Raw genomic sequence first — 20265 nt, 5'->3', positions numbered from 1 at the left:
ATGCTGGGAATAGGGAGTCGGGGGGCTGTGTGGCATGGCATGGCATGGCATGGCATCGGCCTGCCCCCAAGGGGAAGGGGCACAGTGGCAGCACAGGAAGTAGGCCAGTGTGTCTGGCGACTGCCAGTATATAAACAGTGCCCATGCACTGGGCTGGGCAGAGAGGCTGCCCCACCATGCCATGCCCCATTGCCCCTGGTTGGCCCCGCGCTCCAGGAACCAACCTCCCCCATGCCATGTTTCATGGCCCCCGTGGGGGCCCACAAATATGTTTGGTGCTAGGCCCACAAAAGGTCAATCCGGCCCTGTATATAATGTTAAATTCTCTGGTTCTTGTTATCTCAAATTGGGCACCCAAAATTAATGTATATTTTTTACCTTAAACTCTGTGCCGCTACTCCTGTGATGGGATGAGATTCCCCACACTATTCCTGCAAGAGTAGACTTGGGCTAGCTGGGTTCAATCAGCTAATTAGGTTTCAAACAGGGGAACTTTTGGCTGGAGGCAGCTAATTAGGAACAGGCTCACCTGTTCAGGAAGCTGTCTGCAGGCAGGGGCAGCTGCTGAGAGAGGGGAAAAACTCCCTGAAAAAAGGGAGAATGTTTAGGGGCTGCTAGGAAAGGCTGCAGGAAGGCAAGCAGCAGTCATTCCCTGGAAAGAGGGAGTAAGATTCTTGGAGCTGGTACCCCTTGAGAGAGAAGGGGAACCAGAGAGTGGAAGCAGTCTAGGGAAGGAGGAGAGAGAGGATGCCCAGAACTGCTGAGAGGAGGGTCCCTAGATTGGAACTGAGACTAGAGGTCATGTTGGTTCCTCTATCAGCCATTGAGGAAGTATAACTGGGGCAGTGAATGGGAAGATTGCCTAGGACTGTAAATGGACTGAAACCCAGAAGGGGGAACTGAGTGATCTAGCTAGAGGGCTAAATCACAAAGAGGATGCAGCGGGTCCTGGAGTGAGAGGAGCTGCAGACTGGACTCAGAGCGACAGCATGCAAGCTGCGGACAAGGGTGTTAGCCTCAAGAGCTAATCCCCAGAAATGATAAGATGGAGGTGCCAGACGAGTGGTAAGTGAAGCAACTGTAACAGCTTCTTCTCTCTAAAATGGGGACAGTACACTTTCACCTTACAGGAGTATTGTGAAAATAAATTAATGCTTGTAAAGCACTCGGATACTATAGTGGTGAAAGTCATGGAAAAACTCATGAGGAAATGAATAATTCTGTCTTTCTGAGCAGGGTTTGAATAGCGTGCAGTAAATAAGGCCTCAGGCTGCTCATTGAACAATGAGGATAAAATAAAATATTGAATAGCTGATCAGTAAGTGAGCACCATCCCTCTTGTGCATTAGAATCTGTTCCCACCTCTACAATGCCTGTGTGCCAAATGGGGGGTGGGGGAGGGTTGTCATTTAGAGCACAGGAGAGAGAGGCTCCCCGCTTTCAGGTCCAGTGCCTGGCCCTAGTCCAGAGCATCCATGACAGGGAATGTCTGGCTTCGCCCCTGTACTTTTGGGCCATAGCATGCTCACTTGCTCTGTGCAAATGGTGTATGCACCATCTGGTCAGCACTAGTAGCTTCTTTGAGACACCTGAGCATGCTTGTTGAACTCAGAATCTTTGGAAATTTTAGCTACTAAACTCCAAGATGTCTGTACTGTGCATATGTGAAGAGAAACTTTCAAAGGATTATAACTTGGCCAAATTTGGAAAGACTTTCACAGAATGGTGACAGGTATATCCCTGACACAAAGGCCACCACCTCCCAAATTTCAACTCCCTTCTCCAGAGTATGGGGGCAATAGAGTTGTTCAAAGAAAAGGTCACCAGAATTTTTTTAAAATAAATAAAACACTGTAATTTTCCCTAGCCTTGTTCTTGGAAGTGGCTAAATCATTTTGGCTGAAGTTTTGCAGAACAAAATCAGACTCGGGCAGACACCTGGCCTGAAGCATTTTAGCTCTACTGGTTACAATTTACAAAATTATAAGCAACTGAAAATAGGGTCTTATAATGGGAAGTATCGGCAACTTTTACCATTCCCACCTATAACTATTAACCATGTGTGTAATCGAGAGAGTTGGTAGCAACCCCTATATTTAAGTTGCCTAATATTTTGTATTGTAAAATATTCTTGCTCCTTTTTGAAGATGCTCCAACACCTCCATTATTTGCAGCAGACATTTGAAAGTGCTTGATTTATGTCCTATGAAATTCCATTCAGGTTTATCTGAACTTTTTTTTTTTTTTTAAATCACCATTTCTCTTACCTTGTTTCCATGCCTCAGAAAAATGTTGGCACTGTGCCAAACAATAGAACATAGTCATGCCCATGTTGCTGCTGTACTGGAAGCTGCCAGCGTAGCTGCTTCAGAGTGAGGAAGGTGGGGAGGCCCAGGCCAGTCTCCCATTACCCACCTTACTCTAACCCCTGGATGCAGCATGTGACACTTTCAGCCTATTCCCCCCTTTCCCCCGCCCCCAATTCCAGCTGCTACCTAATGTAGTGGGTAAAATTCTCCCGCAGTGCTTAAGATTCATGGTTCAAATCATACATGATGGAGGAATTTTTACTGTTGTACATAAGAAATTGTTTCCTTATCAAGGGGGGAGAGAGAGAGGAAAGCCTAGGAAATTACATACCAAAAACATCATGAAAAGAACATTCTTTAGATTGCAAAGTTAAACACTTGACAGCTGGGAACTACCAGATTTATGATTGCCTATGAAACCTTTATTCAGTCCCTGTTATAAACATTATAATCTTTAGTTAGGTGATGACACTTTTCCCGCCATTCATAAGATAGACACACGGGAGCAGAATTAAGGTACAGTTTAACTTAGTGAAAGAGGATTTAACTATGAATAATGGTATGAAATTCAGTGGGAGATTTTTAGGTTGAATATCAGGAAAAATGTGTGCTATGTATTGGGATAATTGTTCTTCTTTGAGTGCTTGCTCGTATCTATTCTATTTGAGGTGTGCCCATGCCCATGTGCATGGCTGTTGGAGGCTTTTGCCTTAGCGGTATCCGTAGGGCCAGCTTTGCCTCTTGATTGCCATGCTCATGCCTCAGTATATTAGGCACTGCCGGCCCTATGCCCTCTCGGTTCCTCCTTACCACCCGTGGTGGTTAGTCAGTGCTCCTTTTCCTTGCCTAACAAGGGCTAGCAGTTTTTGTCTCTCTTGACTTCAAGCCTGAGAGATCTCCAGCTTTGCAGCCCAGGTTATCTGCAGCTTGCCCAAGATCACCAGCACTCTGCCCTCTCAACATGCGTCGTCTGCGGGAGCCATCAGTCACCGTATTGCTGGCACCGTTCCCCCTCCCACCAGTCATCTTCTCAGTGCAGATCCCCATCCCCCACACCATGGGAACGATCTCCTTTGTGGTACCAGTCCCCCTGGCCCTCCTATTCGAAGCACTGGTCTCCAGTGGCGATGGTTAGCCAACAGACGCAGGCATCAACGGTCCCACTTGAATGAAAAAACATGAGCAATAAACCACAAAAGCTGCAGTACTAGCTCCTGGTGACATTTTATACCTATTGATGCAAAGAACATACATACACAGGACATTTGTAATGTCCTGGATTTAAAAAGAGATGTGTAGTTTACGATGCTGTGGCTGTAATTTTAACTCTGTTCTCCTGCATCCATGCGCATAAAACCAATTTAGTGAATGGGGTTCTTTCATTGCTTTTTTCCTTAGTGCCTTCAATCTAAGTGGCTCATTTGCACCATCTAGTGGATTGATGCCTTCACTCACAATGATCATGACATTGACAAAAGCTAGAGCGATAAGGAGGCTGAGGTTAAAAGAAGTTGGGCCACTACAAGATACTACCTCACCCACCTGGTCTCTCTAATAACTTGGGACCAACATGGCTACAAGCATTAAAGCATGGAAGCAAGCATTATTTGACAGCTAGTACAAGTACATACAGTATAATAAACATACAGCTAGTAAAAGTCACTAAAACATCTGTTCTCCAAGTCCATCTATCACTTAAATGGGGAGACTCTGGAAAATGATTCAGCTGTGTTATTCTTTTCATGTCTCTGCAATAGAAAAAGCAAGGGCTAGTGATCCTAGTCTGATTTATTTCCATTCCCTGTAAGGGTGTGAAACTGACCCTTGTTAACTGGTGCTTAGATTACTGTAACCAGCTAATTTTTGTCCTCTAACCAGAGAAAGTTTACACTGTAGAGATTAAAAGTCTTCTTACATGTATGCACACAAGATGGACCATGCGGCATCTTAGCTTGACAGTGTGGCAAATACCAAGATCTGATGCTTAGCATTGCCAAGTTTAAGAGATCAAAAATCATGAGTCAGAACCTGCCAAATTATGACATTTTTAAAAAAAAATTATATTACCTTGTTTAGGTCAGTCTCTTGATTTTTGAACTCCCCCTGCCCATCCCCACTGTGTGTGTGCAAGTGACACAATTGCAAGTGTGCAATTATGTTGCCCCTTTCCCACATGTATGGATGAGAGAATTGTTGGCCCCTGCTGCAGGAGCTCTCACCCTCACATCTGCCTGTCTCCTGCCCAGCAATTAATACTGTCGACCAGCAATTCTCTTCCACCACCAACCACCCCCCACCATTCAGCCTCGATCATCACCACCCCATCAGTTCAGCCTCCCTACCCCATTGACCTCCCACCCCCAGTGTTTCCCTCTAATTTTTCCCACCTATGTGCTGAATGAATTTTGTTATGTGCATCAATGTGGAGGTGATGTGTGACAGATCACCTTCATATTGGTGTACATAACAAAATTCACATGGTGGGGGTGGGGCCAAGGGGTTCAGAGTATGGGAGGGGGCTCAGGGCTGGGGCAGAGGGTTGGGGGTGAGAGATCTGGCTGGGAGTGTGGGCTCTGGGGTGGGGCTGGGGCAGAGGGTTGGGTTCAGAGGGTGAGGGCTTCTGCTGGGGGTGCAGGCTCTGGGGATGAGGGGTTTGGGTGCAGGAGGGTGCTCCGAGGCTACGGCAGGGAGAGAGGACTCCCCCAGCCCTCTCCCCCCACAGCAGCTGGAGAGGAGAGATGCCTCTCCCTGCTGCAGCAGCCCTGGGGCTGGGGCCGCAGGAAAGGTGCCCCTCCTCCGGCCCCCAGAGGTCCAGCTGGGGCTAGGTTCAGGGAGGGCTGCCTGGGCTGCAGCTGGGGCCAAGCCACGGCTGGGGCCGGGTTGGGGTGCCCAGGCCATTGCTGGGGCTGGGGGGCGGCCCCGACTGTGGCAGGTTGGGGGCTGGGCTAGGTTGGGGTTGAGGGAGGAGTGACCTGGGCAGGTTCTCTGAGCGCCTGTGCAGCGCTAATTAGGCTGCCAATCGGCCGTGCAGCTTACAGGGAACTCAGCCCGCTGTCCTCCTTTCAACCTCCCAGCACTCACCCCATCTGCTCAGAACCCACCATCGATACAGGTCTTCCCCCTCCCCACCCCAATGTCATCTCTGCTCCTTCGGATTCTTCATCCTCCCTGGGGGGAGCTGCAGTGGAGTCCCCTCTCCCATTTCCCAGGCTGGCGGGGAGCAGCCGCCTGGGGCTGACAGCTGGAGCCCAGCTGTGCCTGCAGTGGCTGACAAGATTTCTAAGTAAAATTAATCCTCGCTTTTAGAACTCTCAGATGTTGAGATTTTTTTTTCCAGTTAATGCAACTGCTTATTTGAGGCTTGGCCCTCCCCTTCTTTTTATCTCAAATGAAATTTCTCTTCCATGCCACACTGTCTTTTGCCTTCCCCCCCCCCCCCCCCGCACCCGCTTGTTAGCTTTGTTTATCTGATATGTAAATGAATTCTCATTGTCTTTCAGAGTCAACCACATTTCTTTGTTTAGGGTGGGGTAACTCGTGTTTGGCTGGAAACACTTTTGTGCCATGACTGACAAATAATCCTGACACCTGTTGAATTGTGAGATCATGAGTTTGGCTTAATTTTACTCAGAAATTGTGACTCTCACAATCAATTCATGAGAGTTGGCATGTCTGGATACTTGTGTTCAGCCAATTATTGGCCTGCAAAATTTGGGGGTTTGTGGCATTTGATTTTGTTGCTGTTCCATCAGTTAAGGAAGTAATACCCTGATTATGATTCTTGACCAATGGGAAAGATGAAGATGCACATTTCTCAGCTTGCTTGGTCACTTATGGAACATTGCAGATCAAAGAACTATTTCCAGCACTTGATTATTAACATTTACTTAGAATAGGTGTAGCTAACTTCGCTACTGTTTCAGTGGTATGTTCACACAGGATTCTATGTAGGAGTTAACCTCACCCCTTCCCCCTTTTTGGAGCGGTTTTGAACCACAATATACTGGGATCCAGATTATTCTGGTGGGCTAGCAGAAGCTGTATAAGTATTAAGGCTAGACTTAAAACCTGGAGTGTGCAGTTAAACATTAGATCGATTCAGCAGCAGCAGGATACAAGTGCCAAGCTACAGTTTTTGCATCTTTCAGATATTTTTTGGTGGAACAGAGGAAGCAACATTTTCTCTCCATTTTGATGGTGCACTTTCTGGGGCCAAAATTGTTAAGGCTCTAGGATCCAGACGCTTGATCCAAGATTTTGTGGCACTATTGCCATGAGTTACATCTGAGTCTGGATTTTTTTAGTCACTCCTAAGCCTCAACATGTCTTCTACTTAGGCAGTGGAATTTGGCTGAGAGGGAGGGGGACTAGGAAGGATCCCCTGCCTGTCAGTTGCTGGATCTGGGTTTTGCTGTGCTGTTGCACCTAGTTACACTGGTGTCCACATTTTGGGAAATAGCAAAGGCTAAACATATTCTATGTTTAGGCAGTGTGAAGAGTAGGTGCCAGAGTTGGGGTGACGGGCCAAGGTTTGTGTTCAGTTGAATTGGGATGCTTTGGTATCTGTGTTCCATTGCTGGAGTAGAAGCAGCTAAACTTGTCTACTTCAGCAGGCCAGAACTGGGTTTTTGTGTTAGTGCACCAAAACCAATCTGTGTTCAGGGTTGGTTTGTTTGTGCAGTAGGAACAGCTAGACCAGTGGTTCTCAAACTTTTGTACTTGTGATCCCTTTCACCCAGCAAGCCTCTGAGCAAGACCCCCCCTTATGATTTAAAATCCTTCTAAAAATATTTAACACTATTATAAATGCTGGAGTGAAGCATGATTTGGGGTGGAAGCTGACAGCTGGCGACCCCCATGTAATAACCTCGTGACCCCCGAGGGGTCCTGACCCCCAGTTTGAGAACCCCTGAGCCAGACACTTCTGTTTAAGCAATGGAATTTGGGGGCTTGGGTCCAACTATCATCGGGATCCAGGTGGGATCCAGTTTTTACCTTTTCCCCCAGTGGGAGCCGGCCTCTATTAAGGCAATACAATTTGGCAGGATCCAACTTTTACCCAAACGCTCCCATTTGGCAAGGCAGCGGGAGCGTGCTTTCTCTGGCTACCCAGCGTGGGTCTGCAGGGTTGCAGGGAGCATGTGATCACCGGAGCGCCTGAGCTTGCATTGCCATGGTGTGTGGCAGCCGCGGGGAGAGCAATGGAGGCTGCTTAAGAGACAGGCTGGGCGCCGGCTGCTGCATCCCTCGCCAAAGGAAACCACTGCGCACTCCATCGCTGCTCGCCAAACGGCGGAGGGACAGAGGTAGGACGCTCCTGCTTCCCTAACGAATGTTGTTTCAGTGTAAATGGCAGCGGTTAGGGCCCCGTCCCCCCCCATGGAAAGCTGTAGCACTGTACTATGCTTCCTCGCATCCTGACCTTGCCTCTCTCCCTCATTAGCATCTCTTTGCCTCTACTCAGCGATTCCTGCTTGTCAGGGCTGTTTGATGTTCCGGGCTGTTTTCTATTGTTAAAGATTATTCACCTACATGTGTGCGGTTGTTTGTTGGGAGCCTGGGTTTAGCATCAGTTTTGCTACCTGTGATATTTCCCCGTTAATGGCAATGGAAAGAAATTGTGAATAGTATGTACACTAGTAGCAGTTGGACGCACAATGAATAGATCAGAAAAAAAGAGCATGTAAGCAGTATCTCCTACTATAAAACTGTCTTTGTTAAATACAAATATTAGGAATGCCTGTGAGTGTTCGTTGAAGGTGCTACTTTGTTGCTTTCTGAGAATTTAATAGCTGGATTGGCTCTTTTTAAAATTTCTTTTATATTTTCCTTTGTTAGCATTTCCCAGAAGAATCCTGTATTCATTTTCCTTTGCTGAAAAGCAAGAGGTCTCAGAAACATGACTTTTGCTCCACACTATCACCTTCAAGAGCTACATTGCTTTGTTTAACCTCCTCTAAGCCATTTATCATGAACCTCTGACATCATATTGTAATGAGTTATGAAATCTGTTGGTTTGCATGGTTAAAATATACAATACGTGGTGTCTAGTTTTTACCTTTCCCCTAACAACTGGAATAGGTAAGCTAGAGATTATGATGTCTTGGATGTAAAATTGGTTTTCGTCTGTTTTCTTAGACGATTTCTTCAGTTTAATCATTTCTTATTCTGTTGGGGGGGGGAGGGCAAATAAGCCACCTGTGCAAATTGTTGCCTTTTAATGTTAACAGATCTCCAGTGAATGTTTGTCATTTTATTTGGACCAATTTTGCTAATATTAAGCGTCTCAACAGAAGAATAAAAATGTTTGGTTTGTAGATGTTTGCAGAATATTTTTATTAATGTTTCTGCTCTGGCTTTTTAAATCTAAAAACACAGTTCAAGGGGTTAAAGAAAACTTAGAAACCACACCATGCATCCTGAAAATTTAATGTGCTTGACAATAATGGCACTGAAACTGATCTGCTAGTAGGTGTGTGGAGGGAGGGGGGTTATTTACCACTAATGGTGTATAATAAATATTCTGTGGCTAATTTTCTATTAATTTAGTTGTCAGCTTGATCAATGTATGCTTCATAAGCAGTGTATTATAAAAATAGGTAGCAGTTGTCTGTCTTTGGTATTATGTGCATTTTGGGGACTTAGTGCAACTTATTTAATTAGAATAAAAATAATAGTGGTCATAGCTGAATTTCACTTAATGTTTAGTAATTAAAATGTAGAAATTATCACTACCAAATAATGCTAGATATACTTTTTGTAGGGTAGCAAATCATTTAGCTATTTCTGAACATTAAATTAGGCAACAGAAACTAACATTAATACAAGCTTATTTAGTGAAGAAAATTAAATTTCTTGTATATATCCAATGTGTATCAGTTATACATATAACTCACAGAGTTTTAATCCAGTTCAGGAATTTAAGCAAACTGTTAAATCCAACTCTTTCATTGTTAAACCTATTCAATCAAAGGCTCTTTCTTGGTCTTGTATTTCATTATAACAATGAGTTTAAAATATAGGACTGTATCTGTGAAGTGTGTGGAAACAATAAGCAAGCTATACTTGCATATGTCAAGATTTTAAAGAAAGCTATAGAGTCTAATGGACTAAATGGATACTAGTAAATATGGTACTTACCAAAGAGATTCCTGCTATTTGTTGTTACTTATTGTATAAGTTACTGTCTTAGCACATCCTTTTTTAATTAATGACAGGTTTCAGAGTCACAGCCATGTTAGTCTGTATTCGCAAAAAGAAGAGGAGTACTTGTGGCACCTTAGAGACTAACAAATTTATTTGAGCATAAGCTTTCATGAGCTACAGCTCACTTCATCGGATGCATTTGGTGAAGTGAGCTGTAGCTCAGATGAAGTGAGCTGTAGCTCACGAAAGCTTATGCTCAAATAAATTTGTTAGTATCTAAGGTGCCACAAGTACTCCTTTTCTTTTTTTAATTAAGCACACGTTCAAAGGGCCATCTACCATGAATGTAAATATGCAGTGTTTGAAAACTCTTTTGCATACGAGACAAATTTACGTTTTAGTACATTTCTTCTCAGTTGTGAGCATATTTGTATACTTTGTATGCTGTATAATAATAACATTGGCAGCAAACACTAATGGAATAGCGCTCGCTATTTATATGAATTATTAATGCTTCTACAATATTCTCATGTTAAAGAAAACATTACAAATATTTTAAAATTGAATCCTTAAGTATTTTTCTCTACTGATTTATGAAGTTATACAGGTTGTTAAATGTCTTTAATAAAAGTTATTGTAACGTTGAGTTGTTAATGAATAAAGTAAGTTTGCGTCATTTACTACTAAATTAATCTCATTCAAATCACCCTTGTGCAAATAACAAGTTATAAGTTGGTAATTAAAATATTGTTGCTATGCATAATAAACTAGTTTTGTTTTTAAAAGGGACCATTGTTTTTGTTTTGCATATGAATTTAGTTGTGGATATTTGTCAAAAATGACATATTTTAGATTCATTCCGAATTTTGATTGCTGCAAATAAGAATAGTGACTTTTAGAGGCTTCTCTTGTTTTGCCTTAGGTCACTGTTCTATACCTTTGCCAGGTGCCTCAGTCAATCCTTGAAAATTATGATGCAGTATTATGATGCAGTATTTTGGGTATCAGTTGTGCTTTGGGATCTTTCAATGGGTCTATCAATAAAAAATGTTTTACAACAAACATCATAGATGAATGGAATAAGAATAAAAAGAGGACCAAGAATGAATGTCATAGTTTACCGATTTAAATGAAGTATAAGAACTGTATACATTTTTATAGACAGCATATATTTAAATGACTGCATCCACATCTTTTCATGAACTAGTTCAAGAAACAAGTTTTTTTTCCACCTTTTGGATTATTCATATTTGAATAGTTTACTATGTATATATTCAAGGGGGTTTGGCTCCCCCCCCCCCCCCACACACACACATAAGATCAATCCAGGAATCTTTAGGTTTTTCAAAGGCAAAATTTATACATACAGTGCTGAATAATAGTTTCAAAGAGCTCACAAGCAGTGGTATGCTTGGAAGAGTACATTGTGAATCTTTGGAGATCAAAGAGCTCAGAACAATGTAGATAGTCTAAACACCTGGGACAAATTTTCCAATAACTTGCATCCCATACAATAGAACTAGATTCAGTGGGGTTACACAGGATGTATTTCAGAGCAAAATTTGTGTCCTTTGACTAGAATCATAATAGACCACATGAAATTGTGGTGCTAACACAATCACTGCTGCTGTTGGCTGTACTGGACTGCTCAAATGTATTCTGTTATCTCCATTTTTGACTACATTGGTGACTGCTGAAAAGTGCATTTTCCCACTGAGATTCTGTGAAATTGTAGGTGCTGGAACTAGAGGTGCTGCCCTTGCTTGAAGTAGTTTCCACTATATACAGGGTTTACAGTTGATTCAATGACCCTCAGCACCCCCACTATAAAAATTGTTCCAGAACCCCGGGTGAAATCCATCTTTATAAGAAACTGTGTATTGTAATGTTGATTTCAAACATAGTCTTGAATATCCCTCCCTGAAAGGAATTTCACTGAGACTCTCTCCATTACATATTAAATGATTCTTTTGTTTAAAAAACCCAAATTATGTCTGGTCAGAAGCTGACATTCTTACCTCAGGATTGATATCTATATTGATGATGTATGATAAAGAAATTTTACATACAGCAGACTCATTTTTTAATTAATGCCATTCAAAAACCTATATATCACTACATTAGCGGTGGGTTAATTAAGGCTGGTGCGATCGCAGACATAAAGTTGCTATTGCATATCCCCATGGATAAGTGACTTATTTAAATTTGCTTGAGATATTATGCAAAAATGATTAATATATTAATACAATTGCACAAGTATAACACCATTTAAATTTATTCACATTTTCTTTCCTATATACACAGAGTTGCAGAAAATTATAGACAGAAGTTGAGAAATTATTTTTGTAGTTTTCAGTTGATTGATCACAGTACTGATTGATGCAGCTAAAGTTTACCTCTAAAATATGGCTATAGTGACTTTTATCAACTGTACTTATTACAGTTTTAGATAGTAAAATCAATTAAATCACTTTCCCATAAAAGCTTTGAAATAGTTGCATATATAATTTTAATATTTATATCTATAACTTCAGTTAGAAAAAGTGTATGAAAACACACGTCGACATCCTATAACTTAGTGAAGCTGGTAAGTTTGGTATCTGTAAAAGCGAGATGTTTCCTGCTTTTGAAGTTCGAAAGTCACCCTCCAACATTTTTCAATAATGTTTTAATCTGCACAGTTTTCTTAAAAAATGTTTTGGTGTTTTGTTTAATGTCAAACTTTAGAGAATTATAACATTACTAATCAACTATTGTGTATAAAGCAGTGGACAGATAACTGCAACACTGTGAGCTATCTGTATTTGGGGTCTAAATTCATCCCTAACTCTTGACTTCAGAGGAATTAGAACGAGGATGACTTTGCACCAGTATGGTAATACAGGCAAATGGCTGACTGGTTGGTATAGCTTTTCTCTGATGCCTTCTACAAACAGTTTGGTTTGCTTCCAAACTGTGACCCCCTTTTCAATGAGATTTGTTTTTAACAAATGTGCTCTTCTGCTTTTCTGAAATGGAAAACTGCAACATCCATGCTGCATTCTTTATTGGAGCATTTGCAAGCAAAGGGTTACTCGTGAACAATCCTTGCTGAATGCTAATACAATTCAGAATATATAAGAAATCTTAAGAAAGGAAAAAGACCATCTGGCCCAACATGCCTGCCCATTGCTTATTTATCTTAATGCCACCTTCCTGATTCTATACCTGATGCATTAATCCTCTCCTAAAGAAAGAAATCCGAATGTCTCAGGAGCCCTTTATGCTGCAATCACCTCTTCCTATAACTTATTGTGTATATATTTGGCCTGTAGGTGAGAGAATTCTGCTGAAATTCCCTGCAGCAGGTGATACTGGTGTAAAATATTGCAGCTTCTGTATAATGCCTTTCCCCCGCCACCACACCCAGCTGAGAGGAAGATGTCAGGGGAGAGGAGGTTGGTTGAACTGCCAGGGAATTAAAACCCTGAGTGTCCTTTTTGGTTCTGCTTGCCCCACACTTCCCACTTTCCCAGGTGTATGTGGAAAGCATGTACAGGGCTAATGGGAGTGGCTAGGCATCGCCTCTAAGCTGTGACTGTAACCAGTCAACTGGTTCCTGTGACTCCCCTTCTGAGGGATAAAAAGTGCCTGGTCAAGGGGTCAGCTTCCACAGAGTGCTCCCACCACTCTCAACTTTCTTTGTTTTTGTAGTTACCTGGCCAGCTCTCGAGAGAGAGATCAGCACTGCAATAAAATACCTGTGGCTGGCCCATGTCAGCTGACTCGATCTCGTGCGGCTGAGGGGCTATAAAACTGCAGTGTAGATGTTCCAGTTTGGGCTGGAGCCCAGGCTCTGGGACCCTCCCCATTTCTGGGATCCCAGAGCTCATATTCCAGCCTGAGTTTGAACATCTATATTGCAATTTTGTAGTCCTACTAGCCTGAGTCAACTAACCTAGTTCAGTCACGGGTCATTTATTACAGTGTGGACATACACCAGGTGTGCTGTGAGCCTAGCCAGATTGCCTTTTGGGGGCTAGGAAGGGATTTTCCTTCTAGACTTGAGTGACTGATGTCTAGTGGGTTTTTATGTTCCTCACGGAAGCCTGGAGGGTCTGTCTTGTTAATTGGGGGTAGGTTAACAATGCTTGAATTTAAAAAATAAACCATAATAAATTGGTTTCAGAGTAGCAGCTGTGTTAGTCTGTATTCGCAAAAAGAAAAGGAATACTTGTGGCACCTTAGAGACTAACAAATTTATTTGAGCATAAGCTTTCGTGAGCTAAAGCTCACTTCATCGGATTGTCACATCTGTGGGTAGTGGGGCCACACTCTTGGGGTAAAGTCAAGCACAAGACAGATGAGGCTACTGGCATCAGTTTTGATTTTTGGGACAGCAGATGGCTTAAATGTCATGCAGATTGTTATCCCTATCTTCCCCCTCATCCTCGCATAAAGGGAGGGTTGGGATCCCCCCCCTCAGGTTCTGAATCCCCAGTTAAGGATTATGTAGGGGTTAGGCTGAGGGTCACCTTCCATTTCGCCCCTGTTCTCACTTATGGTCTTCCCTGTGATTGAACTAAATAATTGCCTGGCAGTTTGGAGGGAAGGAGGGGATCTTTCTCATTTTGTCCTTTTGACCAGAAATACAAACAATAAAATGAACATAGTGCATAAACCTAAATTTTAACTCATTGGACTAGATACTCATTGGCTCCCTTGTTCTTAGCCACCTTCCAGAGGATTCTTCTTGTATAGGGAGTTTGCCAGGGCATGACTGGAGCACTGGTCTGGGGAACTCTGGCTGCCAGAACAGCTCCTGGGGGTTGGGGCAGGGGGGGCTGGAGCAGCCAGACACAATTTAGAGCAGCCTCAAGGCTGCTTTAATGACTTGAGCTAGAAGCCAAATTGGCCCTTGGCTAGCCCTGGGATTAGAGGTGGCAGAAAGATTGCTTCCTCAACCACCCTCAGCTGTATGGCTTGTGATCTTAGCACAATATGGACTGGATACTCCTGAAGTTTCATAGTCTCTAGTAGAACAAGTTATTCAGCTGCAATAGACATCCTATCAAAGCAAACTTTAGGAGCCAGTCCTACAATCTCAAAGGGAAATTTTCCAAGGATGGCCACGTTGGCTACAAATGTAGAATATTACTATGGCAGGATGTCCATAGAAAGTCGTTTGGGATTTAGTCTGAGGGAAGGATGGCAGGACTGTAAATGTCTAGTTATGATTAGATTTGTACTCTAGGTACACAAGTAGTTTTCTATTTTATGAACAAAACAAAACCCACCTACATCTAGGGTTGCCAGTGTCTGGTTTTTGACCAGAACACCTGGTCAAAAGGGACCCTGGGAGGTCCGGTTGGCGGGGCAGCAGAAGCCTGGGGCTCTGCACATGGGTAGCCAGGGAGGCTCCGTGGGTTGCTCTGGCCCCAATGCCAGCTCTGCAGCTCCCATTGGCCAGGAACCACAACCAATGGGAGCTGCAGGGGTGGTGCTTGTGGGTGCGAGGACGTGTGCAGAGCCTCCTTGGCTGCCCATGTGCCTACGGGGCTGCAGGGACCTGGTGACTGCTTCCTGGGAGCCGCAGTAAGCATAGCGTAGCTTGGATTTCACACCCCCAGCCTGGAGACTCCTCCTGGAGCCCGCACCCCCCCCCCCCACACATCCCAACCCCCTATCCCAGCCCAGAGCCACAACCTGCAACCCAACCATTCATCCCTGGCCCCACCCCGGAGCCCCTAACCCCAGCTGGAGCCCTCACCCCAACCCACTGCCCCAGGCCAGTGAAAGTGAGTGAGGGTGGGGGAGAGTGAGCGACGGAGGGAGGAGAGATCGAGGGAGTGGGGTCGGGGCCTTGGAGAAGGGGCGGGCAGGGGGAGGGCCTCGGGGAAGGGGTGGGGCAGAGGGTAGTGGGGTAGGGGTGTTCAGTTTTGTGCTATTAGAAAGTTGGCAACCCTACCTACATCACAGTAAACAAGCTATTCTTGGCCAATTAATGAGCGTAGTAGGGTTCTATAAAAGGGTTGGAGAGGAAATATGACGGATATGTGACTGTCCTTAAGCTTCTCTTTACAGAGAAGTTGCAGGTAGATATGCACGTCTTCATTGCATTGATTTGCGTGATCTTTTTCGTTGCTGTAAAATGTTCTATGTAGTTTATAAAAGAAAAAAGGGAAGCACTTCACTGCTCTTTTCCTACTAGATTTCTTATCGGATTCATATGTTCCTTTCACCTTAGCCTAGCATTCTGTATCCCACTGTGTTTGTTTTGCTGCATCTGTGTTTTTGTGACTTGTGCTAAAACATGTATTTCTAATTAGGAACTGCCTGAAACTTTGCTAAGGCCTATCATATGTTTTTACTCGCATACAATCGGGTCTCCTTCAGCAGCACTACTTATCTACAAAACTACAAGTAGACATAATTAAAAATTGTCCACCACATATTGCACTAATCTTGTTTGTTTTTTTTCAGTGGGATAGCAGAGCTATGATATCCCACAGTCACTTACCAATTGGTAATTTAAAAACCACTCATTAGCAAACAGAGCATCAGCCTATAATAGCACAGCTCTGAATGTTTTATTTGTAGGTAATTTACCAATTGTAATTGGTTACCAAAAAGAAAAGTTTCTAAGCTTGCTTTCCTAAATCCCACATTTTGACTGGCTAAAACCTTGTCCTTAGCTGACAGCCTTGAAGAGAACTAATGACCACCAAATGCTCCCAAATCCACTCCATGGACTGATTAATCCAACATTTTGTATTGTTTTTGTGATGGGTTGATATTAAAGTTTCTAGGGGAGACATATTGGTCATAGTTCTCATTTACATGTAGGCCCCTTATAGTGCTCTGGTAAGTAAATGTAATTTACAGATTGCCAGATCCATGGAAACACACCTCTGTGTAAATAAGCTTCGAGTCAATTTTCTTTTTCTCTATATTTGTACAAATAGGTTAAATCTTTTCTATGTGCCTTTTTAGCAGTTATAGAATGAAGGAAAAAACAAAATGCAAACTATTTCATGGAATAAAATATTCACACCATTAAAGAGGATTTAATTTTCATCTAAAGCAACAAAATATTTTCTATGAAACTACTCTGAAAAATAGTTTTCTAATGCATGTTTAGGGCCTAAGGCAAATCTAGCTACTTTAATTTATCATCTGTCTGGTAATAACCAAGAAATTGCCTATTATTGCTCAAATTTCAACTATGCTAGTAGCTTAAGTTGGGGGGCGGGGTAAGGTCGTACATTGCAGCAAAAAATAGAATAGGTCCATAGCTTCAAGTGCTTTACAATATATTGATTATCATAACTTTCATTCAATATATCAAATAACAATTTGATGGAAGAGTGTTTTGCTATAGATAATAGAATTTATAGAGAGACATTCTAATGCCTGCAAGGAATATATTAATTTTGTCTCTATTTATTTAATATTCTACATACTGTGACAGATTTCAGATGCATACAATCAATTACAATGAGTCTTTAGTACTGTGTTTTCATATCTGAAGGACATCAAGGTCATTTTCCATTCAGTGTGCTGATGTTTCAGACAAAGGCATGCCTTCAGTAGTATCCGATGATTTGTGAAATAACGTGCAATGGACGCTAATAAAGGCACACTTGAGCATCATTTTCTGTGAATAATCCAAGTGTCAGCCAGGATATTTATTGCTTCATGGCACGTAAAAAGCATCCTCTTTTGGTGTCTGTATTTCTAAAACCTGATTATATTTTGTGTATAGATGAGGATCTCTTCTGATAAATAAATATATACAAATTCCATAAAAAATGAAATGTCAGTACATTATATGTGCTCAGATTTTCCTTTTCTCTTTGTTTCCTAGCTGTAGCAGATGGTTTGTCTGCACTATGCTTATTCTGTCCATGTTGGATTCTGTCTTTAAACTCTGAACAGTTTAATTTAGGAGTGATGTCATGCTACTTGCTGTCACTATGCAAAATAAGAAATAGAATATAAGCATTTTCCCTAGCAACATATACTAATATTTATAGGCACTGCAATGTCAGTCATCAGTTTCAGCACTTTTCTATGCTGAAGATGCAAGGAAAGTTCTCACTCTGGTGAGTGAGAAGATACAAGGTTATGGTTCTTTCAGCTTTTGATCCTCTGCTCCTCATCTAGGGTGAAATTTGGCTCCACTGAAGTCAGTGGCAAACGCCCATAGACTTCAATGGGACCAGGATTTCAACCTCAGTAGTTTTCAGAGTAGCAGCCGTGTTAGTCTGTATTCGCAAAAAGAAAAGGGAGTACCCGTGGCACCTTAGAGACTAACAAATTTATTAGAGCATAAGCTTTCGTGAGCTACAGCTCACTTCATCGGATGCATTCGATGAAGTGAGCTGTAGCTCACGAAAGCTTATGCTCTAATAAATTTGTTAGTCTCTAAGGTGCCACGGGTACTCCCTTTTCTTTTTGCGAACCTCAGTAGTGTAACCTTTTATCATAAATTGTCTGACTAGAGCAATTTAAATGGAAGACCTCTGCTTTGCCAGAATATATAGTAGTCTAATCTGTGCATGCCAATGCATACTTTCCCTTTTCCCTCACTATGCCCTCCCGCTCCCCCATCCCTCCCAAAAAAGATTAGGTCTGAGATTCTAGGACAAAGGGCACAGGAGATTATCTATGTAAATATTATTCGTATTACAATATTACTCATCTTTGTTGTTAGGGATAATGGTGGCCTGGAACCAGCTAGGTGATCCATGCAATTGTGTCAATTGCAGTTCTGGAGACAACTGCTGTTGCTCTGTCTTCATGATAAGAGTAGCTCTTATCAGCACTTAGCTTTCTGAATCATTAGAGACCGCTTTGTCACTTATGTGCATGTCCATATTCAGTACTTCAATATAGCAAACTGTTTGTTTCTTCTTGAATGGAACCCCAACTTCAGGACAAATTGTTTGTTATTGGCAATTATAACATATTTCATAGCACTCTAAAAAAAATTCACCACTGACTTTCTGGAAAGTGAGTGTACCTGTATTTCATAAATACAGAGTATCTAGTCACTCTGTTCACGACCAGACTGAATGAAAGGGGACATTACACAAAACTATGTGCAAACTATGTTCTTGACAGTAGTACTTCGCCTCTGTGTTTTGCTGTCCCTCTGTGTGCAGATCTCCCATTGACATCAATCAGTGATTTGTGGACAAGGGGAGAGCAGATGGGGAATACTGACATTTGGACTGGAGGAGAGGATTGTGCCATGTTAGGAAATCTAAAACGATAGTACTAAATCAGAGAAGCTGGAGTGTTTTTTATACACATTTTAAAAATCACTTGTCATTTTTACCCTTTTTCTTTGCTTTGACTTGCAGTAAGAACTTCTGTCATCGTTAAAGATGTGGGTTCTTAATGCCTTTGCTAATTCTGAGTTGTGGGTTTGCTGGTAGCAGTGGACTTCTTGGCAAGAATTTGGGCATTCTAAGAGATGAAACAGTGCTTTATTTGTGATAGATCCACTGGGTCAAACAAAAGTTCCTAGTTGTTTCCTTCACCCGAGTGTCTTTCATACTTTAGCATGTTCCCCTCATTTTACCCCAGGAGCTAATAGTAAAATTTGAAGGGGGCATTTTTGATGCTAGTCTTTTTAGCTTTTTTTTTTTTTTTTTTTTTCCAATTGCTGAAAATATAACTGAAATACCTAATGGACATTGTCTATTCTGGAATGACTAGTATACTATTTCCAGGAGGAGGTGGTAATCATTCTTTCACCGTATAAAGCTTTCAATATCCCCTGAAAATGAATACCCAAAATACAAATTATTTTATAATCTGATATCCCTCCCACTTCAAAGTCACTATCTCTCCCACTTCAAAGAATAAATACCTCCAGAAAATATAACAATAAAATAAAATCCAAATCATCCTTTTTCCTATTTTAGATTGTCTGGTTTTGATTCTCGGAGTTTGGCTGCATGAAAAAAAGTGCACTGGCTTTACTTGAGGTGTGGTTTTTAAACTGAATTAGTTAAAAGTCTCTGTAGACAATAAATTTCTGTTTAAATCAGGGTTATTACAGTTTAGTTTAGTTTGATTCCTGACTGATTTAAATTAAGCCATTCTTAAAACAAGTGTTCACATACCTTTTTATTACTGGTTTAAACACATTGTTTTAAAAACCAATTTAAATTAAACCTGTGCAACTTTTCAGGTAGACAAGGGCTAAGTGATTAGTTCAATTAGTGTTTTTGACCTGATATTCTTTGATGATAAAAAATAAATACATTAAGGCTAAGTTAAAATCCATATTCAAGAGTTGCCTTTTTTTTATTTAATTGTTTTGTTACTGTGTTAGCTAAGTATTGCTAAAGCTTGCTCCACTGTGACAATTGTTCCAACTGGATGTGACTTAATGACTTAATGTGACTTGTGCTAATTAACTAGTCTGAAATACTTCTGTAGCAACACAGAGAGGAACAGATCATTGGCAGATTGCCAGTCATGTAAAATAAGAAAATTATCCAGTAATCTGTAATAAAATATATTTTTATAAGAGCAATAAATTTTTGAGAGCTTTGCAAAATCACTATTAAAATTCACAAACCATGGTCAAAATCTGGTCATCCATCCTTTGCTGGATAAGTAAAAGAATTATTTTTTTCATTTATTATTGTGGTCGTAAGCAACAATTACTGTCTCCAGGCAATAGAATGAATAGAATTGTGGATGAATAGAATTTTCCAAAGCATATTATATGACTAGATGGTCCTTGTAATGTTAAAAGGTAATACGGTTACAAAGAATGCTATATTTACCGTCAAGCATGTCTTTATCTATA

The 20265-nt window shown here is 41.7% G+C and overlaps 1 protein-coding gene across 2 annotated transcripts in view; it reads left to right on the top strand.

Annotated features, from left to right (window-relative positions):
* Window positions 1–7436: 7436 nt before the first annotated feature.
* Window positions 7437–20265, top strand: part of CRACD (capping protein inhibiting regulator of actin dynamics) — a 206922-nt gene continuing 194093 nt past the window's right edge. For both annotated transcript variants that reach the window (XM_038398708.2, XM_038398704.2), the window contains exon 1: window positions 7437–7615. The gene's annotated coding sequence lies outside the window, so the exon portion shown is untranslated. The remainder of the gene's footprint in view (window positions 7616–20265) is intronic.

The sequence above is a fragment of the Dermochelys coriacea genome, chromosome 4 (genome assembly GCF_009764565.3).
Source record: "Dermochelys coriacea isolate rDerCor1 chromosome 4, rDerCor1.pri.v4, whole genome shotgun sequence".
NCBI lineage: Eukaryota > Metazoa > Chordata > Testudines > Dermochelyidae > Dermochelys > Dermochelys coriacea.
Note: the sequence above shows the minus strand (reverse complement) of the source record. Positions and strands in the feature narration are given on the sequence as shown.